Source organism: Lonchura striata, chromosome 2 (genome assembly GCF_050655825.1).
Source record: "Lonchura striata isolate lonStrDom1 chromosome 2, ASM5065582v1, whole genome shotgun sequence".
Taxonomy (NCBI): domain Eukaryota; kingdom Metazoa; phylum Chordata; class Aves; order Passeriformes; family Estrildidae; genus Lonchura; species Lonchura striata.
Genome location: NC_140704.1, coordinates 27,050,301 through 27,078,282, shown reverse-complemented (window position 1 = coordinate 27,078,282; position 27,982 = coordinate 27,050,301).

Below are 27,982 nucleotides of genomic sequence, written 5' to 3'. Positions count from 1 at the left end.
GCTGGGCACCTTGTGGCCCCCAGCTCTTCTCCTTCCCCGCGGTGAACCCCTGACAAAACCTCCGCTGTCTCTTTCTCTCTCTTGAGAGAGAGAGAGGGAGACTCTGGGGGGGAACAGACATCCCAGATTTCTCCACCCTTCCATCTGCAGGGGTTCCAGCCCCTCCACCCTTGGGCCCACCTCAGTCAGGCCGTGGGCCTTCCCCTCCCCACCCAGCCAGGCCAGGCAGGGGAGAGGCTGCACTGCAGCTGACCGGAACCAAAGAGAGCGAGTTCCCCTGGGAATTCTGCTTTTAACCCCTCTGTGTTCTCAGAGGCGTGTCCACCTTCAATTGGTCAATATCCAAATTGACCTCTTCCTTCCGAGAAAAATTCTTTTTCCGTGTCAAACCACGAGAGATAGTTATACTAAGAGCCTACTTTTCCCATTCTTCCTTGAGAAAAAAACCTCACCTTTGTAAACCTTATTAAAACATTTGAAAATGCTCTTTAAAAATATTTGACAAAGAATCTCATTCTTTAAAGGTCTAATAAAGGCACATATTACTCCTGCTTTCAGGAGAGATAAAACATACAAATCTGACCTCATGCTCTAAAAGGGGTGCATCACAACGTATCAAGTTCCATTAAGGCATATTTGGGGGCATATTCTTAATGTGTTGTGTCTAACTGAAGGTCTGATGGTAATTAAAAAAAATAAAATCTTAGCTTTGAATGGATTGTGAGACTTTACCATGTGAGACTAAAAAGTAATAATAATAATACTGCTGTATATGCAGAAACTGATCACTGATTCAAGCACCAAATTGCTGGTTCTCAGACTATCCCATACGAACACTGAGATGCTAAAAGGTGATATTTGTTAGCAAGTTGATCTTCTCAAGACCCTAAATGAATCTTGTTTCTTCAGTTCTATTTTCAAGAATACAACAGAGACTGCTGTTTTCTCTGAACTAAAATTCAACTTTTATTATTCTTATTATTGCTTTATTCTCACGCTCATTCACCATCTCTTTTGTCCACTTTTACTCATTTCACTCTACAAAAAGCAGAAAAACAATACCTGCAACAAGACAATGAAGAAGAGGGAAAAAAGGTCCCAACACACAATTTCAGGATGCAGAAAAATATTTACCATGACACGACAGAGCAAATATTGCATTTTTTTTTTTGAAAAGAGCACTAAGATCCCTTTTTCTACAGCAATTTTAAGAACCAGTTGAAGCACTATCATTGCAGGTGCTACACACCTTTGATCTGTTTTAAGTGAGGAATTGTAGAGCGATGTTAGATGACTGCAGTAACGAGAGGAAAAATGTGAAAAACTGGAATATGCTCATTCCATGGAGCATCCCATAGGTACTGGAGTATAAGGTCACACTTGTATACTTTCTTCCTCAAAGTTCTTAAAGAGAAAGCACGCAGCTCTTGTAAAACTTAATTTTCTGTTCTTATGTATTCAGCATTTGATGTTGTTCCTTTGTGCAAATGATATGATAATGTTTCTACCTTTGGGATACAAGCTTCTAATAGCTGAAGGGAAATACAGCCTCTCAAAGGAACTGATGCAAAATCAGTTCGGGTGTAAACAGATTCAACCAATTATTTTCAATAGAGTTGTATGAATTTTGATCTAAATTAAACCTATGATTGGCCCAATACTATAATCATCAGGCAAAATTCCCATTATTATAATCAAAGTTTTAGGATGTAACTATAAAAAAAGATGACTCAGAAAGCTGCATGTCCCATTTGTCTTTCAAAGGGAAATTGTGAGAATTTTTCCCTTTGATCACAAGGTCAAAAAGTATTTTTGCCACTTGACACAACATGAAAATATAAATAATGAGCCAAATCTGTAACTGGTGAAAGTAAGTACAGATTCAATTACACCATATCTGAGTCTAGCTTCCTCATCTTTTTACTGGAATTATTAGTGATGACATTAATGTGCAAAGAAAGCAGATATAGACAAACTAACCAGTCCTCTTAGCTACAGTCGCAGGGTTTGTACATATCACAGTTCGTCCATGTTATTTAACTACCGAGTGCAGCAATATATATGATCTTTTTGCCTATGGAAGCAATTGCTTTCTTCTTGTCTAATAGACTGCAACATCTTTTCAAGTTAAGAACCTTTTTGTAGTAGTGTTGTTAATACTCATGATTTTATTCCAGCTCTCATGGTTTTCCTTATCTTTTTTTTTGGAAGCTCCAGCTTCCAAAGATGAGAGGCTATGTAGAAATCACTTTTTTTTCTTTTTGCTTTCAAACTAAAATTCTTGTCCTCTGAGTTATAATAAAGTGTGTGAAAATAGGACCTCAGTGAACTTCAAAATAAATAAGGAGAGATAAAATATTTTAAAAATCTATTTTAAAATACTTTTATTTTTTAAAGCCAATTCTATTTCTTATTAAAACTACACTTGAGATTTTTGAAGACTTGAAATTGGTGGACTTCTATCTCCTCACAGCTGCCAGGTTGAAATTCTTTCCTTACCCATGGCTGGCAGATACTGAGAGACCAGAAAATGAGTATGCAGCCTCCCAGTTGGCTTTCTGTGAATTATTTATAGATGACAGAAACATTAGAGAAGTCCAGACAGCTGGACTGTGTGTAAGACTTTCAGTGAATGATTTCATTTAGAATGTTGTTTCAGGGTGATAATGTAATTAATGTAGTTGGAAGATGAGAAATCTCACACACTGCATCTGGAAGTTTCTCCTCAGGAAATCCTTGTAGCTCACTGTTTCTGTCAAGCAGGGTAATGTGCCTATAAAACGCTTTTGACAGAAAACATATTACTGCATCAGCAGAACCAGAAAACGACAAAACATACACAATGTGGAATAGTGAATGTCAATGTCTTTCCACCAAGCAAACACACTCATGCAAGCAAAAGAAACCTAAATCAGCTGGAATCTTGTAAAGAGAATGGAGAAACAACCTTAGCTGAGAGGTTCCACTGTTTTTTTACTAGGTAAACACAATACTTAGAACAAATGAGGAATATCATTATTAGCACAGTAAGCAGCTTTTTTGCACAGAAAATGACAGAAAGCCACTGCAGCATGTAGTAGTTTTGGGTTTTATTTTTTTTAATTTTTTTTTGTTTTGCCATTCTAACTGCAAGGAAGAAAATAAATCTGAGGGCAAGTATACACATTTTAAGGTCATGGAAATGGCAAATTTTCAAATATAAGTATTGAAAAGACTCCAGAGAAAATAATCAGCATTTAGCTCTTATTTTGGCTATTGACTTTCCTACCTTTCAAATCACATTTTCAAACTTTTACTATTAGCCATGAATCCAGAAATTTAACATGACTGTAAGGACACATTGAAGGTTTGAAAGAAAAGTCAAAATTAGAATACTGTGCTCAAGGGCCAGTGTCTGTCTTCCTTCAAAACAAAAAACCCAATCCCTCATTAAATTCTAGGCTCTTCTAAAGCTAAACAAATGCATTATGCATACAGTTTTTTTAAACTATGAAGATGATATAAAAGAAAAAGAGCAATATAATAATCACTTACACAGATATGTTTTTGATGAAGGTGGAATTTGAGCATATTTTAACTTGAATTACACACAGAAAGAAAAAGAATCATCTTATATGGAATGAAAAAGATGAAACCAAACAGATGGAAATCTTATTCAAAAAGATGAGGGTTTTTTATTAATTGCTGCTTTTTGTATTCTTGATATGTTGTATGCTTCTGCAACAAAAGAAGAAATATTTAATTTCTCTGCTTACCCAGATCTCTAAAAGAACAAAAGGTTTAAGTGGTCTAAATGAAAGGACACATTTTTAAAGTAGCAATCTCACCTTTCAGACTGAGTCTGTGCTAAAAAAATTAGGTTTTTAGTAACGATAGTGATTTTATTTAATAATAATTGGTTTATATATTATGCTTTCGGACTGTATTCATCTTTCTTAGACACATTCAGAGCTCTCTTGAAATAATCTTAATTTGTTATAACCAAAAGATGGCAGCACTCCATGCAACATACACTGCCTTCCACTCTTATTTATATTCACTGATCTCTTTGCAAATTCCATTTTATTGTGCTGTAGTTTAAGTCATCCTAGGCAGAGAACTATTTAGAAAGCTTTCAAAAGAGAACACATGCTTATTAATTTGGGAAGGTTAACATCATTTTGGAAAGATTAAAAATTAGTTCCTTTATTTTCTTCAGTATAGTTCCAGATTAGTCAGTATTAAATAAAGGGGTCTGAGAAGCCCCAAGCTGAAGACCATTTTAGAAAAACCTATTCTCATTTTCTGGGGACTTAAGCAGCAAGTAGTTTGTCTCATCTAGGTCTCCCGACTCTTTTCAGAATATTTTTCCTTCTTTTTTCCCCATATCTTCTTTTTGATCTTCTCCTTCTCCCTCTTGTCCTGTCTCATTCTTTGCTGTTCCGTGGTCTCCTGCTGGGCAGATCTCAGCATTTGCGCCCAGTACCAGCTCTGTGGTGTAAATATCTCCTTTATTGTATATCACTGCTCATCCTGTGGCTCTGTGTTATCTGGTGTCTGCACATTGTTGTACCCACACTTGTACCAGTTCATTTGTGAGACCCAACAAAAACAGAGCATCTCTTTCCCAGTGCTGCCAGAATTTGATGGGGGTAGATAGTTAGTGGCTGTGTGGCCTTGACCATGTAATACAAAAACATGAATGAAGAGGTTGGGACCTTCAGAGCACACTCCTTGCTTTTTGGAATTAAATCAAGGGGACATGTACAATGGTCACTAAGAAAACTAGATTTATAGTTTGGTTTTAAAGATGAAATTAAGAACTGAACTGGTTTATTGAACAAATCAAAGGGTGAAAAGGAGTGTAGAAAAAGAAACCAATACCTCACTGTACAAAAGGAGTAAAAAAATGAAATTGCTAATAAATGAACAGCACAAATTTTGCACAGTCACCCTAGAGAGTGCCAAAGACTTAATGAGTAATGTGATTCTAAATAAGAGGATAAAACAATGAAATATGTCCTTATATGAAGACTTTGACAGAATTGAACCATTAGGCAGATGGATGTGAGAGCCCACATGCAAAATATACAAAAAGTTAATAATAAATACTTATGGTCTACTTTATTTCCACATATGTATGTCCAAACAAATAAGAGTTCTCCCAAATGGCACTGGCTGCTAAGATGTAAAATGAACAGGTAAAAGCAACTGAGAAGTCAAAGCATGGTGCAGAATAAAACCACCCAAGACAATCCTGGTGACAAGACAAAGATTGGCCACTCCAATATATAGTTCATTGTACATATGTATAACTGCATGGAGTAATAAAAAATGTATGGAAAATGATCTTCAGTGCAAGGAGTATGAAAAACTGAGTTTTCAGTTCCATAACATATGAAAGAGAATCACATAAAATAATGTCAATGTGAGAGACTCCAGAATGTGTAAGGAGTAACATTGTTTGGTTTGGGTTTTTTTATTTCTGCTTCTTGTTTTGTCATCTACATTTTCCATTGACTCTAATTAGATTCAAGACTAATGTTATTGTTTTCTGACACTTATGCTTATTATCAATACTTGTGGATATTGTTGATTTTCAGAACTGTTACCAAACTCATTAAGTGAAGATTCTCCTCCACTCTGTCATAAAGTTCTGACTTTTAATAGAGGCTATGCTGAAAAAGTGGGATTTACATGCCTTTCCATGCTGAAGTTGGTTTCATTTAATGAGCTAACAAGTTCTGTGACCTTAAACATTGTTGCATGGCTGACCTGAAATCCCAGGCTTTGATAAAGGGGCAGTAGAAAGAGGGCTAACTATGAATATTCTGTGACCTTAGTGCATGTTAATGTAATATATTTCAAGTAGTTCCTTTGCTATCTGGAAATTATGTTTTATTGCATGTTTTCTAGTGATAAAGAGTCTAATGGGAAAACAATAAAAGCACCTAACAGTATCTTTCCTTTTCATATAGAAATAAATATTAGAAACTATTCAATATCTATTAACAGCTTCATTTTCTATGCAATAAAAAAACCATGAAACAAAATAGAGTAAAAGAAAAATCAAAATGGTGAGATTTTAGCTATGTTTACTAAGAAGATTCTGAAGGTAGAAAGTAGATATTCACATTATGAAAAACAGTAATGATCAAAAAATCCAAAGCACACAAAATTTTTCACTGGCAGGAGTCTATGTCACAAGATGCTACAGGCAGTAGATTTGATAATAATATTTAAGAATAGGTTTTGTCCAATTCAGAATGCTTTGTGAAGCTGTGATTCTGTGAAACCAGTTGCTGCTGACTTACTGCCCACTCCCTCCCTGCCCCCCACTGTGGTGGGCTGGAGAGGAAAACTGGAGGCACAAAAGGTAAAGATCACAGATAGAGACAGGAAAAATTTACTGGAAACAGCAATGAGGTAAGAAAATGACCAGTAAAAGCAACAACATTAACAAAAAAAAAGTGCACAAGAAAGAGAAGCAATCAAAGCAAAGTACCTGACAATACCTAACTGCTGCCACACTACCCTGACCTGGAAGGGAACCCTTACTCTGCTCCTGGAAAATGATGTGGTATAGAATTCCTATTCCTAGCCATACCTCTGGCTACTGTTAAAACTAACCCTGTCCTGGCTGGAACCCAGACATAAATGTAATGTAACCATAGCATGTAAAAGAACAAGACATCTTGAGAAATGGATATTTACATGAGTCCTGGGTGAAAACACCAGTTAAGTGCTTTACTTACCTAGCCTAGAATTAACATGATTATTAAAGCACATAAGTGTAAGTATAGAACTAAAAACCTAGCTGGACTTTTGAGAAATTTGCATCTGAGAAATTATGCTGATTACATAATCCTGTGAGAAAATGGTCTTAATAGTCATTAATAATCTATTACTTGCATTACCTTGTGTAACTGTGAAATATCAAGAACTAATCTGAGAAGTAAAAAAACAGAGTCTTCTGAGGACTAATCAAGAATTAATCTGAGGGCTAAAAAATTGAGTCTTCTTTAGTAACAAATAAAATTATTACTATCATTAAATAGGAAGTCCTGTGAAATTCAGCTCTAGAAATGTTTGTGTGCTGGGATCCAACAATTTTCTGTGCAATATAAAAATATAATATATTTCTATGAAATCTATGGAATAATAAATAATTTTATTTTATTTCTTTACCATAAGAGTACAGCAGGTGACCTCCTGAAGGGAATATCAGTGAACCAAATGAAGCAGCAGAATGTTCCAGTCATGCTCCATGTAATAGTGGCCATTAGCCTGGGGAGCAATTATCTCTTTTAATCCTTAACATTTAAATTTGCAGAAAATATCTGGCATTTAAGAATATCAGCATGTGAAAGAAAGCAGAGAGCAGACTACGATGAGAGAAATGGAAAAGTCCATCCATTTATGCAGCATCACATTACTATTGTATTGAATAAAGTGCATTTTAATTTTTAATCAACTTTGAGTCTGCTCACTATTGTAATTCAGCACAAGATAAATGAAACAATTACTGTATTGCAAAGTGACTCTCTCTTGAAAAGACATTTGTGCTATAAATCCTGAGTACATGCTATGTAAACCTACTTTTGTTCCTGAACTCAGCCCTTTCCATACTCTCTGTCTGTAATACACCTTTCAGCAATTTACCCAGAGTAGTAGCTGTGGTAGTAGTAATCAGAAAAGAAAATTTCTTGTTAAGATATGCAGATAGGAGATATTAAAAAGAGGACTTAGCAAAATTCATTAGCATAGGGATTTTGAGTACATTTACATAATGTCTGCAAGTTTGTCTGCCTCCTGCAACACTTTATTCTGAATTTTTTAGGTAATATTGCACAATATATTTGCATACCACTGATTTTCCTCTAACTGCCCTGATGTGTTTCAAATGCAGATGCTAGCAGTGCAAAGTTCACTGAAATTAAAAAAATAAAACTTTCTGCTAATATGAGCTCTTTTCTATCTGCCTTCTGAATACAAAAGCTTAAAACAATGGAAAGCACTTTGTTTTAGTTGGGGGTGAATGAAGATAAATACATCAGGATTTAAAATTAAATAACATCTTTGGAAATGTTACTGAGATGTCCTCTGGAAGCTTTTCTAAATTTCCCTTGCTAAGACTGGAGATTAACAGGTTATTATTAACCCTTTGCTTTACTGCACATATAATGGTAAGGTTTTTTAATGTAAAATAAATATTCCCAGAAACTTTAATGTCCACACACAGTGTTTTTCATTGGTTTTCTCTTTATCAAACAGTACTTGACTTGTAAAGATAGTTTCATGATTGCTGTATGGTCTGGGGGATTGAGACTACAGCTTTCTGTGAAAATGAGCAAGTCCTTTGAAATGCCTGGACTTTTTTTCCTGTTTGTACCTTTTGGATAGTAATTGTAGGTTTTTCTGTGTTGCCATATTAACAGTATAGTCAAAACCAAAGTTTTTAAAAAATAATAAGTATAGGCAAAAATTAGGTTAAAAATCCACATTTTTTTCCCCCTCTCCTTAGCAGTTCTTTGTTTTTTTGAATCTTCCAATTTTGAATTTTGAAGTTCTTCTCTGTATCCAAAAGGCATGGAAAACTAATTTTAGGTTATTTCTTTCTCAAAAAAACCTAAAATCTTGAACCCTCAAAAAACTTCAGACACTAGGGCTGTAAAAACCACTAGCTGAGATGATATTTATAATGAAATTTTATTGTTGATATCAGTGTTCATGATTTCTAATGTATTGTCTGACCATGTCATCCTCAGCACCTGTGACAACAGCTATCTCAGAAAATATGTGTTGAAAGTACTCTGCATCAAACTGGCTATGGCCTTAGAGCTACTGAGCAAGTCCTGAAATTTGTAATTTTTTCCTTTTAATTTAGTTAGCAGAAACAGATTTTTTTTTTTTTTTTTTTTTTTTTGGCAAGGAAAAAACACTTCAAGCCACCAAAACCCTAGGCATTGTTTAGAAACAAACTCTTCTTGTGGATAACAATGTAGCAGTTCTAGTAGGAAAAAAAGCAACATCTCCACCCAACTTAAAAAAAAAAAAATCCCACCAAACACCTTGACTTTATTTCTGTGGTACTTAACCTCACAACAGCAATATGTGCCTTGTGATCAAAACGTTTCTTTATTGTAAATCTCTAATAGATTATGCAGGCTTTTCTGTTCCCTGCTGCTCCTCAGAATGCAAAAACACATTTATTTCTTTGTCTGAGAAATTCTGATACCAAAATCCACTGCCAGCACTCTCTAAATTTGCTGCCCATAATATTAGAATGATTTCAAAATAACAATGTTAGTTTCTAAAAACTTTAAAAATTTGTTCTAATGAGGTGTATGAAAGGCTTCCCTCCTCTATAGTTACACTCATCGTCATATGAATTTTGGTGTTACCTCTTAAGTTAGAGCAGTAAGAGCACACCCTAGGTATTACAAGCCTGTAATTGAAAGCATACTTTGTTCTGGCATTTTTCAGTTCCTGCTTGTCCTTTTTTTGCTCAACATCTGTCAATTTGTCACTTGGAGGTTGTTAAGAAACTACTATTTTAGTTGGGCTGTTCTTTTATAAAGAGCCTCTTAAGATCCCAAGTGTTGTCTTTTCCGTCATGAGACGTGATTGATATTGTTTTTACTATATACACATAATTTACTGACAACATTTAGGTTTTTTTCCCCTGATTCTCCTTTACATGAATATAATGAAACGACAAGATTTTTTCCAGATCAAATACCTACAGCAATGCAGTGCAACTCTTCATATTGAGTATCCTCAGACAGCTTCAGTACTGTGAGTCCAGAGATAAATAACCATAAGGAAAAAGAAAACATATAGTGATGAAAACAATATTATATCATTTACAGTAAGCTGTAATTCCTATTTAAAGAGAGCTTCTTGCCCAGCTGCCATCAAACAGGTGCAGTCTATAAGAAATACCAGCAGAAATGCCACACCAGAGGCAGCTCTAATCTAGTTTGTTTAAGCACAGAAAATGAATACATGGAAGCTCAGCTTCCATGAAAATTTTGCATTGTATAACTGGGATTCTTAGTACTGAAAAGATCTTGTCTTGATCCCAGTATATCCAAAGGCAAGATTACACCTACATCACTTACATTTTCCTGCCCTGGAATCAAAACTTCTTTGGCTGAGTAGCTAAGCCAGAGATGCTGGAAGGAAAAATAAATATACCAGGCCATAAAGTTGCTTGATAGATACAAGGAACGGGCCAGTGATAGCTGGCAAAGAAAATGGAAAATTAACCTAAACCAAACTGAATTTGAAACTGTGGTCTGATGAGGTAGTGGCAGAAAGGGCAATATTTCACCCAAAATCTACAAGGTGGATACATAGCATTGTGGATGTCAGCAGAAACGGTGCAGTTGATCAGTGTAACACGAAGCTTTATGGCCTGAAGAAAGAGTTTTACAGGCAATTCTTTTTCTCCTGCTAATATCTCTTTAGACATAATTGTGTCCATCTCAGCTGCTTGGGGATTCATATAGCATACTCCGATCTTAGTCCATTGCTCTATTTAGCGAAGTTGATCATAATAACAAAAAAAAAAGAATTATGCCTTTGTTGCAATGCATCATTACTTTCCATTCCATTATGAAAGAAGAAAAACTGTATCTCCTCTGCAGGGATAAACTGGGATTCATTGTGGTTTTAAAAAATATTAAAATAAGTATTAGATAATATTTTTGTCTATATGTGAATTTACACTTGAGAGTATAGAAGCATTTTATTTATTGCTGAAAACCTAGAACCTAGCCTAAAAGGTATTATGGACATACTATATACACATGATATAGGTATTATATGTTCCTTATTAATGTTTATCTAGTAAGGTTTGACGTCTGTATCACCAATAACTGAAGTTCAGTTTAATTATTAGCAGCCACATGAGCATGTAAACATCTAATCCAGAATCTCTGAAATTACATTAATCTGAAAGGCTCAAATATCCTTCATTCTATACTCATAAATGTCAGCCTTCAAAATTATTTATGTCTGGGATATGAAGCAATTTAATCCCCAGTTGAACCCAACACTAGATGCAAAAGAAAAACAGCAATATCTATTATGCCACTTTGCATCAATTGTTAATGATCCGTTTTGCTAAATGACGAGCACACTTACTGCATGTATTGTCCTGAAAATGGAAAATCTTCCACCATGTATAGGCTTAGCAAATTAATTCAATCAGCATGTATAAAATGAATGAAATGGATCAAATTTCTTCCTTCACTTGGCAGAAGCTGCTGAGTTGTGCCCCTGTAGAGAGAAGCAACATCTTCTGTATGTTGTTAGTGCTTATGCTTCTGCCATTTTAAAAGTGAAGATTTAGTCACTAAGCTGTATTTAAGGTTAAACCCACTGAAAAAAATGAGAGCTTAAACTTACACTATATTGTCTCTTACTATTATATCAAAATGAATGTAACTGGAACTATGGAAAACCTTGAGAGGTAAAGGAGGAATAAAAGTATTTTTATAAGATTGGAAGATTAGGAATATAAATTCTCTGCCTTCCATGCAGTGGTACAAAGAATAAATATGCTGTGCCCATTCAGATCTCAAGATATCTGACCCTTGTGTACTGAAGTGTTGAAAGAAAGCATTCATGCCATTCTATCAGATCAAGGTTGTGCCACTTCTTCTACTGCCATGAGGAAGCACAATTGCTTAATCTTTTTCTGTAGGCAAGTATTAATTGTAAGACTAATGAAAAGACAGACACAAAATTATTGCTAAGGAAAATTTTAGCATCTTAAAGAACATGATCAAACTACAATTGCTAAATACAAAGGTTTACAATTCCTAAATACAAAGGTTCTGCTGGACTTTCTAAATTGGGGACTATTTGATACAACCTTTAAGGGAACCACCCTTGTCAAGACTGTTTGGAAGCTTTATGAGGCAAGGTATGAGAGGAAACTTTAGAATTACAAGTAGCTGCAGTACCAGACAATGTTGGAAAGAAATTAAGTGGAGCAGAATAAACATGAAAATGTGAAGAAAAAACCATGTAAGAATATAGTTCTGAGAGGAAGAGCATAAGGGAGAAATAGAAGTGAAAGAATTGAGCAGAGTGAATTCTCATAATCATGGGAGAAGAAAGATCAAAAAAGTGCTGAGAAGTCATTCTTCAGACACCCCAGTACAGTAGAATTTGGGGGTTCAATATGACTTGGTGATGTATCAGTATACATCACCTGTGGCAAAGTGCAAGTAGTTCTGCACAGCTGCACTGGAGTACATTACAACTAATCTGTGTGTTTATGCTTTCAAGTATATCAGAAGAAATTTTATTGAATAAACAACTCTGAACCTCTTGTACCTTTACTTTGTGCTGTGATTAGTTCAACGTTCATTGCAAACCTATCTGATCTCAATTTTTGTTTACTCTTGTATTTTGTCATTATGACACTTGTAATTATAGGCTCTTGAGTTCTTTCTCTTGCTGTTTGCTCTTCTGCTAAACACAATATTAGCCCTTTAGAAATGCATCTATTTCTACTAGCTAGCTACAAACCACTTATTTGCCATGTCACAAATGAGTGGTCTCTAATTAGCCAATCCATTAATTGTTCAGATTGGTGAAACTTTATTTAGACTACCATTGCATAGTCTATGGTCAGTAATACCATATTAAAGCATTTGAGTTTTGTATGGAAAAAAACAGTCTTGCCCAAGTGGTGCAGAAATCTTACACCAGAGGAATCATTAGACAGGATTACAACCTTGCACTCCCACAGCTTCCATCTCACTTCCACCATCTGCTAAATGCTGCCAGCCACAGCTGAGTCTGGCACAAGCAGCTGCAGGTGACAGGGGCTGTGGTGCCATGCAGAGTATGTTCAAAGCAATCAGAGAACAGGTTCTGGGGCCAAAGCCCCAAGATCTTATAACTGTCACTGGTGATCCAAAGCATAGGACATTTCCATCCTGGGAAAATTGGTGGAAAAATATGCCTTTTCCAGAATCTTGATATTTTAAAGTAATACAAATCACCGAAATTTTGCTATCTGCCTCATATTTTTTGATAAAAAACCCACAACTGAGGAGATAAAAATTGTTTATTTCTATTGTGAAATAGAGGACTCAACAGCATCTTCATTTTGGCCAGTAATAATTCTGCCAGAACAAACATGGAATTACATTGACTGTTTCCTTCAGTTTCCTTTCAGAGCTAAGGGGCAAATAACTTAAATTCATTCACATTTGACAGATAACTTGACTTAAATTATTCACATCATCAGGTATATAAATAGTTAATAGATTGCCATATGAAGCTAAAATGTGATAATGTTATTTGTGGTAAGTCATAAAAATAAAGATGATACAGTTGTAATGGCCATGGAGAGCCTGTATGAGCTGTCCAGAATTTATATCGTTTTTAGCACTGATAGCCCTGTTTCCCTTTAACTTTTCCAGGTATATACTTTATAATAGATACAAAAGATGGTTTACCTGTCTTAAATTACCTGAGTACTTATGCTGCATTTAGTGGCATTAGGTTTGCAGCCTATTTCTTTGTTGTTCAGATTGGTCTTTTCTCACTTACTATGGATCTCATGTTTGCTTTTCAATTACAGATTTCAGGGAATGGAGGTTTATCTTTAAATGTGACTCAGCAATTCATGAATACATAACCTTGTCAGAACAGCTGTAGCATGTCTCTTACCTGCTCTGTGGGATGTGCTAAAGACTTTTCTCACAAAGTGAGAATTTGTTAAATTGATACTCCAATGCAATAAAAATCACCATACAGAATTGACCTTGGAGGTGGTATTTTTAAGAATTTTTTAAGTCTTTAATGATACATCTTGTTCTGAAGGCCTTTAGAAAATACTAGTAATCTGAAGGTAACCAGAACTCTGTCTTGAACTTAGTTATTTTAAATTTAGAAACATTCTGTTGAATAGAAAATTGAGGACAGCTGAACTGAGAACATTTTACGAGGAAATGTTCTAATTTTTCAGAAGTTATTTTGGTATTGTTCAACAACATTTTTCCTTTCATCAGTGAATTTGCAGTGGAGTTGGCACAAGATGTTGCTTGTACTTATCCAGCAGCTGAATCCCAAACTGGCGTGGCTTAAAGCCAAGCTTGAATGGCTTCACTGCCCCTCATACCTGAGCTTGCTGCAATTAAGACTAAATTTTTCATTTGTACAAGAGAGTTTTAATGGTGTCACTGTCAAATATCAGACAGATCTGCTAATAAATTCTCAGCATTTCTTGTAACCTACCATAGGTATCAAAAATGAACTTGTTCTGAATTGTGAATCTCTTTCAGTCACACTCTGATAGCTCTGATGGCAGACATATCTCTGAGTGGAGGTGATGGTAGCATCAAGAATTTTCCAGCAAAAAAGTCTATCTTGCTGAAAACTTGTCTTTGCCTATTTTTGCAGCTTTTCTTCTCCCACCTGCAAGAATATTCCTTCTCATGAGTGGTGTACCACTACCAAAAAGTAATGCCACAGAAGGTAGCATATGCCAGATTCCACTCTGGACAAGATATACACCTGCCATGGTTGTCTCTCTGTTAAAAGAGACAAAAGTGACTTCTGCCTTCCATTGTCACAAACATCACCAATACTAGTATTAGTATTATCATCGCTGCAGCTTTTCAGAAGGTCAGGCTCAAATCTAAGCCTTTTCCTAAGACAGTAAAGCAAATTGCACTGTTGTCTCCTGCAAAATCTGGGGATACAGAACATCTAGTTTTATCAGACTGTCCCTCTCCTTTTGTAGATTTAGAGTCTGCATATAAGCCAAGAACACTTTCTCTGGTGGGAGAGGGCATGGTAAGCACAGCAAAGATAAACTGTCAAAATATAAATAATATTTGGAAAGTTATGCTAATTCTCAAAACCCAACAATGAATGAAAAATAAATCAGTCCACAGAAGATACTTTTTAAACCTAACAATTTTTAGGCCAAATATTATGATTTGTGAAGGTTTCGGTTTGCAATGCTATTAGTATTTTCAGCAGCTCCTGCTAACATTCTAGTTAAGGATAGACATGTGTTTAAGTAGATTGGTTTAGGTGAAATAGCAGCTTACAATACATACATGAGAGACAAAAATATGACTTCTAGACACTCCAGGAAACTTTTCCATCCATATTTTGCATTGGAAAACCTAAAAGTGTTTTAAGGTTTGCATTCCTAAATTTTGCCTGAATTTTTTTCCTATATAATTATCCTCTGCAAAATTTTATGAGTTTTTTCTTTTTCTGATTGTGAATCTGTGACTGCAAATAAGGAGTAACAAACTAGAAAGTTGAGCTTTAGATCATATCTTAGCTGGAAGCAATTGAGTAGTCTATAAAAATGCCCCTAAGGTTGGGGCAGAAGTAATACAGTAAAAATAAATTATCATTTTGTTGCTAAGGGTGAATATATAAAGATTTAGTTGGGAATAATTTCACTGAGTGAAGATCAAAAATACTGTATATTTTGCCAGGTATAGATATTATACCTATGGATCTCATTTGTTTCTGTTTTGGATCTCCAGCAAAGATACGTCAAATTGTTAATTACTTTAAAAAATAATTCAAAATGGAAAACCTATTCAAGTAGTTTTTATTTATATGCTCTTTTTTTTTTTTTTATGGAACAAAGGCTTAAATTCAACACCAGGGTACATCAAGTAATGCCTCTGATGCCATTAAAACACATATTTTCATTTAATTGCAATGTAGACTAAGAGTAGCAGAGGGCATGCATTAGTAGAAGTAGCTACTGGAAGCAGCCCAAATAATAGAGCACCTAAAGGTAATTGCATGAGAAATGAATCCATGTAAAAAGTAAAATACTTAAAGCATTCCCTGGTGTGAAAGTCCTCTTTAGCTTTAATGTTGCTAGCAAGTGCTCCTGTAGTACTTATTCTGTATATTTTCTACCATCAGATAAGATAAATGGAAATGTCTTTTTGTTCATTGACAGTATTGTCCCTTCTGACTGAAACATTTTATTCAAGTCTGAAATTTTAACCCTACTGACATGAAATCATAGTTTTCTGTCATCATGTTGGTGACCCACATTAATGTTACAGAAGCATTGTAGAGCAGCAGCACCTGAGTTCTAGTTTTTGTAAAATAAACCTTTGTGGAAATTGGGCCAACAGCATAAATTTAGCACAGACCTTACTGCTAATGCTTGATCAGAAAAATGCTTATCTTGAAAACATACTGCATGCCCCAGACAAGCCATGAAATACCTAGAAGGATTATTTTTTTTGGTAACCCACTTCTAGTCTACCAGTATGATGTGAAAGAATGCTCTGGGGAAATTTATTTATGTTACAATATAATTCATTTTAAAAATTTGAATTGCACTCTTTGTAGAGCTATATTATATTTAGTAATAAATAAAATTATTCAGTACTTGGAAAGTTATGAAGATTATTTTACTTTCTTTGGTCACAAGAAATAGATCTCATACACAATAAATTTCAACAAATACCAGAGTTGGTATTTATTCAACTGTAGTTGTTATTCAGATGAGGTGGATACTTGAATGTGGGCAAGATTGGAACATCCAAAAGAACCTAATTTTACAGTTTTCTTCAAGCACAGATTCTTAAGGTTAAATTCCTAATTTCTGCTCCCTCTTCCCTTGTCTTATAGCAAACACTACCTTTTTTTCACACTAAAGTGCATGTTCAATTTAGCAATGTAGCAATTAACAACTACAATAACATTTTAAAAATCACAAATGAAGAGTTATTATTGTCTCCTTATTTACCAGTGTATGAATAGAAATCGGATCTGTTACAAAAAAATGTGTTTGTATTTGGTGTCCTTCTTTACACTTCATCAACATATCTTTTCTACTGCTAAAAAAACTATCTTGTTGTAGTATCATTTGCAATTCAGGTGAATTCTTGCAGAAATGTTGGTTTTCTACAGTGACTAGTATATCTGTTTAACATATTGATCATACAGAACTTCTGACAAGTTTAGAATGAAAATTATGAGAAAACTAATATCCTGTTTTTATAATTGTTTACTTTCTTATTCCAAGTGAAATATTTCCTCATTGCACATGTGGAATTTACAGAATAAAAATTATGGAATGATTCCCATGGGTACAGACACTAAAGATTAAAGATCATTTACTGCCAACCCTGGGGTCACAAGCTTCCCTCTAGACCAGGTTGCTCAAAGCCCCATCCAACCATGCCGAGAATGTTTCTAGAGGTGAGGTATCCACAGCTTCCCTGGCAACCTGTTCCAGAACCTACACAGTAAAGAATTTCCTCCTAATATCTAATCTAAATCTACCCTCTTTCACTTTAAAAACATTTTCCTTTGTTCTAGCACCTTGTAAAAAGCCCCTCATTTTCTTGTAGGCCCTTTAGTAGGAGAATAAATCTACTGGTAAATGGAAATGTATTCACATTCACAACAACAGAGGCGTGGCAAAATGATAATACTCTTATATATTTTCTGGTTTAAATTCTGAATTTTGTTAGCCTGTGTCCTGAAGAATCATCCCAAAACTAGAAACTGGTCTTTGTCAAGTGGACCTTGTTCACTCTTTAAAGGGCTGGAAAAATTTTGTCTAAATTGTGAGAGAAAAACAATGAGAATCTTAGGGTGAATGGGGTATGAAAATCAGACTGTTTTTTTGGCTAGTTTAAATTTGTGGAACTCTACTGCTGTCCATGGTTACAATTCCCCAGACAAAATAAATTGAATAGCTCCTCTGCTTTGCCTAGCTGAACATCTGGTCCAAGATTTTGCTTTGTAAAAATGACAGACTAATAGTGTTTCTTTTATTATCATTTGCGCTTTCTTGGTGTTTTATGAGACAACATGAGGCTGAAAGTAGTAACTGCTTTCAAATGTCACTCTTCAGATTAGCACAATTTTATATTAGAATTAATTAAATAAAAACCTAATAAATTAAAAATAATAAAAATTAAATAAAATTATTAAAATTAGTAAATAAAATAAAAATCCAGTGATTTATAACTTCTTTGTGTATGCAACTTTTCAGATTTGTTTCTCTAAATATGCAGGGTAGGATAATGAAGAGTGAATTAACATCAGACCTGTGAGGGAGTGGGGGTCTGGGCTGACAAACAAAGGACTTGGAGTGACGTGAACACAAAATCACCAAAACAGAACTCCAGGAGACCAACTCCTGCACTTTCAGGTACATAAGGAAGTGCCTGTTCTGGGGCAAACACCACCACCACCCCAACCCTTTCTGACAGCCCAGCATACTGGGGTGCCTCTTGAAGGGCTGCATACTACTGCTACAGCATGGGGAACAAATCTGAGATCTGTGTGTGTGCAGCTGGAGGGCTGCAATCCTGTTTGGATCACAGAAGCTTAGTGGGATGTCTGCTATGGCTGGAGGATTGCAGTGGAGGGACACACAGTTTTCAGGAGCAAGGGGTCTTTATGTGAGAGAACAGCTGGGATGCATAGACTTGTGCCTTGGAGATAGGCCAGCTGAAAGCTTATGGGTAAAGATGAGAGAAGATCAATATGGGTGTAGTGTCTGCTAAAGCCAGCTGATAAGGAAGAATAAGTGGCCAAGACTACTGACCTCATGGGTGACTTCAGCCACCTTGGTATGTGCTGAAGGAACAACACAGCAGGGCATATGCAATCAAGGTTGCTTCTGGAGAGAAGCCACGACAGCCTCATGACCCAGGTGATAAAGAAGCAAATGAGTTGAGATGTTCTGCTGGATCTTATGCTCAGAAACAAGGGCTTATTGGAATTGCAAATGTTGGAGGCAGCCTTGGCTGCAGCGACCATGAGATGTTGGAGTTTGGGATTCAGAGAAGGAGTATAGCAAAAAACAAGTTCACAACCTTAGAGTTCAGAGACCAGAGGCCAAATCCTCCTTAAGGATCTGCTTGGGAAAATCCCATGGCATAATGCTGTGGAGGAAGGAGGGGCCCAAGAAAGTTGGCTCATATTCAAGGCTAACCTGCAAGTCCTGTTAGGGTGATTGGGCAATGCAACAAGATGCTCTGAAAAAATTAATATTTCCATTGTTGAAGATACTCAAAAGCAGTCTAGACACAGTCTATATGTCCTGCTTAAGCAGTGGTATTTGATAAGATGACCTCCAGAGGTCCCTTCCAACCTCAGCCATTCTTTGATTCTACAATTCTGAGATTCTGTGAACTGACACATTAAGGTTAAGAAACTTGGCCTACATTTTGAAATATACTTAAGATGGCATTCAGGATAATACATTTAATAAGACAAATATCAATCTTACTTAAGCTGGCTACACTATTCCCTTCCAAACTATTTTTTAATCCTATACTTGATATTTGGGTGGTTTTATGCTGAGAATTAGCAGCTCTTTCTAAAAGAGAAAAATATATTCATAATGTGCAGCATCCACACAAAGTGTTCTATTCTGTTTTTGACACAAGTTATCCTCCAAATGAAATTGAAGCCGGGAGATAATCAGAAGGTAGAACTACAGCTGTGTTTGGTATACAGCTAATCAAAGAAAGAAACTGTTTGCTTTGATTCTTATCCTGCTGTCCTGTAAAGAATTAATGAAAGCAGCTGACATTCTGAGCATTTACTTTGTAAATGGGGAAATCAAAGAAAAAGACAAAAATCATAGCACAATTACAACTGTCCCTGTAAAATGGAGTAGCCTAAACAGCAATGCGTTTCCTCAGGCTTCAAGGTTTAAAAATATTTAAAAAAAATTACATCTTAGCAGACTTATTACTGCTCTGCTCTTTGTCATCTGTTCATGGCCAAGATTTCTCATATGTAAAAGTTCACCTTTAAATTACATAAAACTTCTCTTCACAGTGAAAATAATCCCAGAAAACTGACAGTAGTAGCACCAAATACCTGTGTCCCACTTCTGCAGAATGGACATAGGAATAGATGCTGATAAAATCAATCTGAACTCTTTTCTTAATCCTTCCTGAGGCATTATATTTTTATTATTCAAACTGGAACTGTGCAGTCTCCTAGGCACAAGGGTCTATTATTCTGTGCATATGTTTAAGTTTGTGTATGGATGTAAATATATAAACTACAGAAGAAACTAGGGTTTACTGTTCCAAAGACTAAATGTTCCAAAACTCCTTGGCAGTCAGCAGATCAGATGTGTGTGCTTTTAATTTTTTTTTTTTTTTAATGAAATTAGATGATTAAAAACAAACATTTTCACTGTCTGGAGAATATGATCCCATTTCTAAAGTGTAGCAGAGGAATGCATAGGTGCTTGTAAAACCAATTTTTAGGCACTCAGATGCTGTTGTAAATTCTTTATGTACCAGTGAAAATTATAGAACTGTGCATCCAGAAGGAAATTTGGGCCCTAGTGCAGACAGACTAGCAAGGTTTTGAGTCTAAGTAGCTTCATATTTTCGTGCACTCTGTTCTATAAGTTGTATTTGTTTTGCATCTTTTTAATCAGATACATGCCTGATATTTTTTTCCACTAGATGATTAAGGCAGTATATACCATGAAAGAAGACAATATCTAATAAATTACTCCAAGAGTTGTAATAGAGAGATTCTTGCAGCCTGAACTCCCAATATACCTGTCAGGCTCCTGAGGGCACTATTAGGCTACATTAGGCTACCCTGATCAGTACATAGTATTGCCATCAAAATTTACAGGTTTTTCAGTGACTACAAAGAAAGTTCTGACTCCTTCATTGATTCATACCTATGCTGGAGAGCCAGAGACCATCTGGCAGATCAAGAGAAGAAACTGGGGTGTGACAGGGGCTGCAGACAGGCTCTGTCTGGTCTGAGATTGAAGAGAATTTAAGAGCAAGGTCTAAAGATGTGCTCTTTTTTCCTAGCCCAGACTGTGCTCATGGCTGGGCTCCAAGTATTGCACTTGCTATCAGAGTAGACTCCTGATGTACGTGACATGCAGGTGTTTCTCAGTCTCTGCACCAGGGCGGTCAGGTCCTCACACCAGGGCGGTGGCTCCCAGCTCCATTGCTGCTCCCCTGCAGCCAGGGCAGTTCACAGCCTCCCCTCCTCTCCCCAGCCCCCCACCAGGGCATGCAAGGCTGCCAGTGCCGTGGGAGGACAGTCTCCATTCTGGGGGCTTGGAAGCAGCTGATGAAGCCCTCCTGGAGAGGAGCTGCAGGATCCACAGGTGACAAGTGCAAGGTGTGTTTAGCTCAGGCACCTAGGCTGAGCTGGAGCTGTCAGTAGAGCTCCATGTCAGTAAGGACATACCACCCAGGCCTCTGGATCAAGGGTGGGTTAAGACTCATGTTCAGAGTATGGACACTAGAAACTCGCCTGCAGAAGATCTGTGGAGTGAGATGGGCTTCAGGAGACAGTGGCACGCACGCTGCATTAGAACTGAATATTTTCATACTTGTGCATGCAGAGCTGCCTTGGATGGTGAATGGTCAATTGCCCTTTCCTACATTTATGGACAGAAAAAGTCATGACCAATGTAACTGAACTTTATTTTTTTTTCTTCTAGAAAACCTAATAAACCTTCTGCAGTTAGGTTAAGTGCAGCTCCTGAGAGCAGCTTCTGTAAAGCCTAAAATTTTCTCTTTCAGTAGTGTGGTCAGAGCTGCCCAACAAGCCGTGAAGTCACTAAGACCCTAAACACACAATAAACATAGAGAAGACCCCCCTTTAAGATCAGTTTTCATGCTTTTGGCAACAATGCAGAGAACTATTAAATATTGCAGATGTCTCTGAACTATTTGTCAGGGATGAAATTGCAACTTTGCAGTGCCTCCACCTCCATTAATATGCTTTTGAGAGAAGCAGAGCTTGAGAAGTATGTGAAATTTTCTTTTTTGCTTCCCCATAAAATGTCTTCGCTCGCATTTAATTTTATCCGTGATTATTTACAATAAAATTACTTTCATCTACATATAAATCCTTACCTGGTACATTCGTTTTCCAAATTGCTTTATTAATCCTTAGTTATTATTAATTAGAAATGGTACAAACAGCACAATCATTTTCTTAACTCTGGCTGACAGCTGGGCTTTAATAGACTACAAAGCAAGACTTTGGTATCTGGATTTTATTTCTCCTCTGCATTAGCAATGTCATATGGTTGCAGAAGGTAAAAAAAAAATAAAAGAGATCTATTTCTGACTGTCATTTTTAACTATATAGAGACAATGTTTTATTATAACTATAATGGGTTAAAACTCATGGTGCATTCTGCAGAAATAATGCCAGCAGACAAAGCAGTTAGAGCTTTGTATTCACAATTATTAGTTGGGGTGTTTTTTTATAAATTTTCATAACCCTCTACCGTAAGTATAAGTTTACATGTGTGTTATTGGCAATATTGGCCTCTCTGTGCCATGTTTGTGGGACCCACAAATTATATGATGTGCGAAACAAATTGTGCAACTTCTCTGCAGTGACAATTGATCTGGCAAAATATTTTTATTTAACAGAACAAGATACTGGAAATTGCTTGGTTCAGGATGAGCATGATTTTTCCATGGATACTCTTCATGCGTTTGCTGAAGCAGTGCTTCTTTGGCTTCTTTTAGCCACCTACTGGAAGTCTTACTAATGATATAAAAGTCATATAAATTAAGTACAGGGATGGAGGATCTTTCAGGTTCTACATCTAAATAGTAGGCAGAAAAGTGGAACACTGATAATGCTGATAACACTGAAAATATTTGAAATATTTGCACTTTGTATGTATCACATACAAAATGCAAATATTGTATGTTTCCCAGCTGATATTACCATATTCTCAAGTTCACTGTATATCCTGCTTCAAAACAGAGAAGAATTAAAGAATTCTCATCTTCTTCTCTGTCCAAGCATTTGTAGAAGGTGCTTTGGAAATTTGAGAAAATGACCTACTTCTAAATTAAAAAAATGCTTTATATAATTGGATGTGGAGTTTTTATAATGTAATCAGGATAAAGGATATAAAACTGTACAAAATAAAAAATCTGTCATTTAGAGAGATATGAATGTACAATGCAAATGTAAGAACTATGGCCCAAGGACTATGAAAGTGATCTGATGAAAGAATTATAATGGAATCTTTTTTAAAGTGGTTTCTGTTATTGACGTCTTAGACATTTACATAAGAGTTCAAGGAATGGAAAATGAAGACTAGTTCATGTGAAAGAGATCCATTTCAGGAAAAATGAGAAAACACAGTAGGAAAAAAGTTATCAAAGTCTAATGAATTACCAAGATATAGGAACTTGTTATCAAAACCTGTATTTCTTTTAAACAAGGAAACTTAGCTATTTTAGAATAATTTTTTTATACTTTCCTACTTCTTAAACTTTTAACTAAGCTAATAATTTTTACACTTGTTCAAGAAGCAGAGTTTCAGACCTGTGGCTAGGAAAAATGCATAGCTGTGCCCCCAGCTACTTGTGTAACCTTGAACCATTTAATTTTTTCTAGACTTAAAATTCTGATTCCTAAGTCTAAGGGGCACATCCTTAGCAGTAAGGTAAAGATTGCTGGTGATTTTTTGAGATGCTAAAATAATGGGTTACATGTGCCAGTACAGCTCACACGTTGGATGAATAAATACTATTTAACTATTGCTAAAAACGTTAACATTGGTAACAATGAAAGTCAATTATGTTTTAGTTCTTCCCACTCTTTAACCATCTTTGCTAATGCAGTCTTGGAAAGGTAACCCCTCTAAAAAAATCCCAAACGAAACTAGCTTCTCTCTTCTAACTACAAATTGGCAGATTACCATTCACAGAAGCCAATGGTATTGTTGGAGTGCCCAAATATTCCATCCTTCCAACACTCCTCACTCTATTCTTTATATTTTAAATTGCACTTTTGTATGTTTCAAAACATGTGCTGCAGATTGAGAGAGACTCACTTCCTAGCTCTCTGTCTACTGTAAGACTAAATGTTCTATAAGAACCCAGTCCTTGAAGAAAGCATAAACACTCATGTGCTGAAAAGTGATTGCTCAGTATAACAGTATTTCATTGTAACATAGATTCATGTGCATTATGTACTTTTTGGCTCATTTTTTGCTATTTAAAATGGGTCTAAAAAGATTTACTTACACGTTAGATGGGGTTCTTGTATTAAATTGCATCTGGAAAGCACCAAATATCAAGAGACTACAGCTACACATCAAATTCCTTTCCAATACCAAGGAATTTCCAAATTCCTTGATTTGAAAACTAGGAATAAGCTTGATACTTTCACCAATTATTGCTGAGACTAAAAATAGGACTTTTCCCTCAGTTTTATTAAATCTACCCAAGCTATATAGAATGAAGAACCTTCTTTTTACATACAGCCTTGTGCAGAATGCTGTAAACTGTCAGAAACACTTAACTTCATGCTGAAATGTTTTATACCTACTCTGTCTCTCTCTTGATATTTGCCATTGTGAAAAAGAAAGGACAAGTAAGGCAGTTGAAAGTTACCCTGTCACCACCAGCACACTCACACACAAACTCACACACAAAGACAAGAAAAAAGAAAAGAAAAAAAATGTTTTCAATTATAAATAGTGAATTGTAAGAAACAGCTGCAACATGTTTCTGAATTATTTGTTTCTAACTGCCTTCCCTTCATGCCTTGAGCAACCAAAAGGATTAATTCTGGGTAGTTATTTAAATATAGTTACTTGCTTAAAATCCTCTGCCAAGATCAGAGAAAAGGGATTAGGATTAAACTGTTCTAATCAAAAGTAGTGTGGGTTGGTTGATTTTTTTTTTTCCCTGATAGAAACTCTATTCATTCAAGAAAGAATTAACACTGTAGGGACTTCAGTGTTGTATACTGCATATGTCTCAGTGCTAATCAATACTAAATACAGAAAAAGGTTTTTATTTTTTTTCCATAGACATCAATGGATGTATAAAGAGATGTTAAGGGTAGTAGTAAAATACCATGTTGCAAAATGACATCAGCACTAAGTGTGTTTCTATTTTTACCAGTTTGTAGAATGACTTTGACTTGTTTGAATTCCTAACAGAAGTCATACACACCAAGTTTGCAACTAGTTTCAGATAGAACTCATCCTTGGTGAGACTGTAATTGCAATAATGACAATATCCAGAACATTTTCCTGTCATCTTTGCTTCTCTAAAAGATGAGGTACAACAAAATTGTAAGGATAACTTACTTTGATCATGCTGTTCCTTTAGGTCTTTGTTTTCATTATTTTATACTTTTTTCTTTTTTTTTTTTTTTTGTTTGAAAATGACTGCTAGTGACTATTTGTAGACATAATGATTCTTACTAAAGATGATTAAATTAAATCTAGATATTTAGTTAATTTTTATTATTTAGTGGGCATGGGGTCAAAACACAATTTTTAGTTAGGCATAATGGATATTTTAATGGTGAATAGTGTGGACATATTGGTCTAAGTCATACTTCAGAAGGATATATTGCATCTTACAGGGGTCACAGCAGGTTGATAGTTTTTTCATTTAAACTGGTTGAACTGCTGCAGAGATCATGTTACCCATTCCTATGCAGCATGGAAGTCAGGAACCAATATCGATTTCTGGAACAAATAGGAATTTTAATGCCTGGCTACCAAAGTGCCATCTCCATTTAGTGCTTCCTGAAAGAGGTGTTACTATATTTAATCCTCTAGTCTTCTGCATAGTCTTGCACCCACAGATGCAAGTATTAAAGATGCTGCAGTCAGTTCTTCTACACTTGGAGAGGAGCACTTACTGCAGGTTATTTTCAAGTATTCTATTGCACATTTATAATCAGAGAATGAATGGTCAGTGGATAAAAGTGCAATAATGGGGGTAGCTGAGGTATTCTCATATGTGTCCATGGAGTGAGGAAAGTCCTGGCAGGATGAAGTCCCTGCTAATGTTTAGAAGTGCTTTATATGACGGTAGAAGATTGTCTGAGAAAGCAAAACTAGTGGAAGATAACTGTAAGTATTTGTGCTGAGCATCTATGGGAAAGAGAGAAATTATGCATGTCAGTGTTGTTCTTCCCTTATTTAATAATTCTGTGGCTATAAGCCTGTGTGAGTATGCTATTAAATGTATCCTTCCTTCCAGAAATTAATTGTAATCTCACTGAAGATAAATCTGAAATATTTATTCATATTTATTCCATCACATTGCTGAAACATCTTCTAGCAGTGGATGAAAGCTGGCTAAGTTATTGTGGAAACATTGATTGTTGGGATCATTATTGATGAGGAAACACATTGGAAATGAGAGTTTGGAAAATATTTCTACAGACTCAGGCAGCAATCCAGCCTAGGTTGGAGATAACTTAGATGTTGATTTCTTGGGAGCAGAAACTGTCTCTTTCACAATATGTATGAATCAAAATAATGACTGGGCAGCATTAGCAATACTGCAAGCAGTAATAATGTTGTTTAGCTGCCCTTTTGTCCGGTGATAGTTGACTAATCTGGCCTCTTGATAGCTCAGTTAGGTGGAGAAATTGGTAGAGGAGCTTTTAAGCCAGTCTTTTGTTTCTCTGAATTGGAAAGTTTCAAACAGGAAAATATTTGCAATTTTCTCTTAAGTTTTTTTCTAGTGATTTTTTATGTGCTTTTTTGGTCTTTCTTGGGCTCTTTTTCTTTTTTCCCCTGCCTTCCTACTGTTTCTCTTACAGAAACTTGTGCAAACATAGCCCTTATCTGTGATGCTTGGGGGATTGCCTGAATCTTGAGGATATCTCTTTACTGACTTTTTTTCAGGAGATGTACTAGTCAATGTTGCTTTAAAGATACCCTTTCTAAAAAAAAAAAAGGGTCCTCATATATTTCCTTCTTTCAGCTTGATAGGAAGGAGACTCCAGTTTCTGATTTTTAGAAAATGCTGCTTGATTCTGTACTGCTGGGCTCTAAACCTGTAATTTTATATGTGCCAACTCTGTGGAGTTAGTGTACCTTGAGCTTAAATTACTGCACCATTATTATTTTTTTTGCTCTAGCAAAACAATCTAGTTTTTGCACTGAAGCAGAATAAAAGTTTATGTACCAACACTGTGTGTACAAACACAAAAAGAAGTTTAGAAACCAAAGTTTAAATACTTGATAGCTAGGAACCTTTTCAGTTATTTAACTTCTTGTCTAAAATCCCATACTTTCGTCCTTTGAACCACCGTTTCTCACAGAAGTCTTCTTACCACTGCCCTCTGCTCTGAATTATCTTTCCTGGTATTTCTTAGTGAGGTTCTGTTGGATATAGGTTTTGGAATACAAATGCCTTTCATTGTTCTTCGGGAAGTTATGTGCTCTGTTTTTAGGGTTCCTGCCAGTCCTACTGGACAAACAGATCACAACAACTGAGATTTTTGTTTATACTTTGGTGTACTTTGCTTCTGCATGAGTCGTCACTTGATATTTTGATATGTTCTTAGTCTCAGAATCTCTGGAAAAATATTGGCACAAGTCATATAATTTAATTTAACTGAATGACTTAGTTAATGTTAGGTGTGTAAGGTGGTAAGGGTATGAAGAAGAAATCTGCCTTTCCCATCTTTTACTGCAAGTTAATGTCACATAAACAGATATTTTGTTTGCTATATTATGCTTTATGTCAAAAAATAACTTCTTTTAATTGTCTAATATGAAGGATGTTAGCTTAATCTGTGACTATAACCAATACTATTCTTCCTCCTCTTTTCTGTATAGTACAATTCTAACTAAATTAAGCAAGTAATTATGCTCACTTATGCCCTCACATTTGTAACCAGTTGGGTGAAGGAGAGGTCACACAGAGTAACTTTTTTTTACGGTCTGTTGTCCCCTAAAAAAAAGAGTACTCCAGCATTTCCCTTAATAATTGTTATCTGTGTCACAATAACTGGCAAAGACTTTCATTATCTGGATATTTGGCACAATTCTCTACACATATCAAAATTCTCCTAGAGAAAGATATAGGAAGGACATAGTTTAGCTGCTTTGGACTTCCTTTGACAAAGTAACTGATCTCATAATGCAGAGAAGATGATGTCTCAGTCTGCCCTTCAATGGAAAAGTTACAAAAGTCTTTTCCTTGGGTCAGGTGGTTGTACC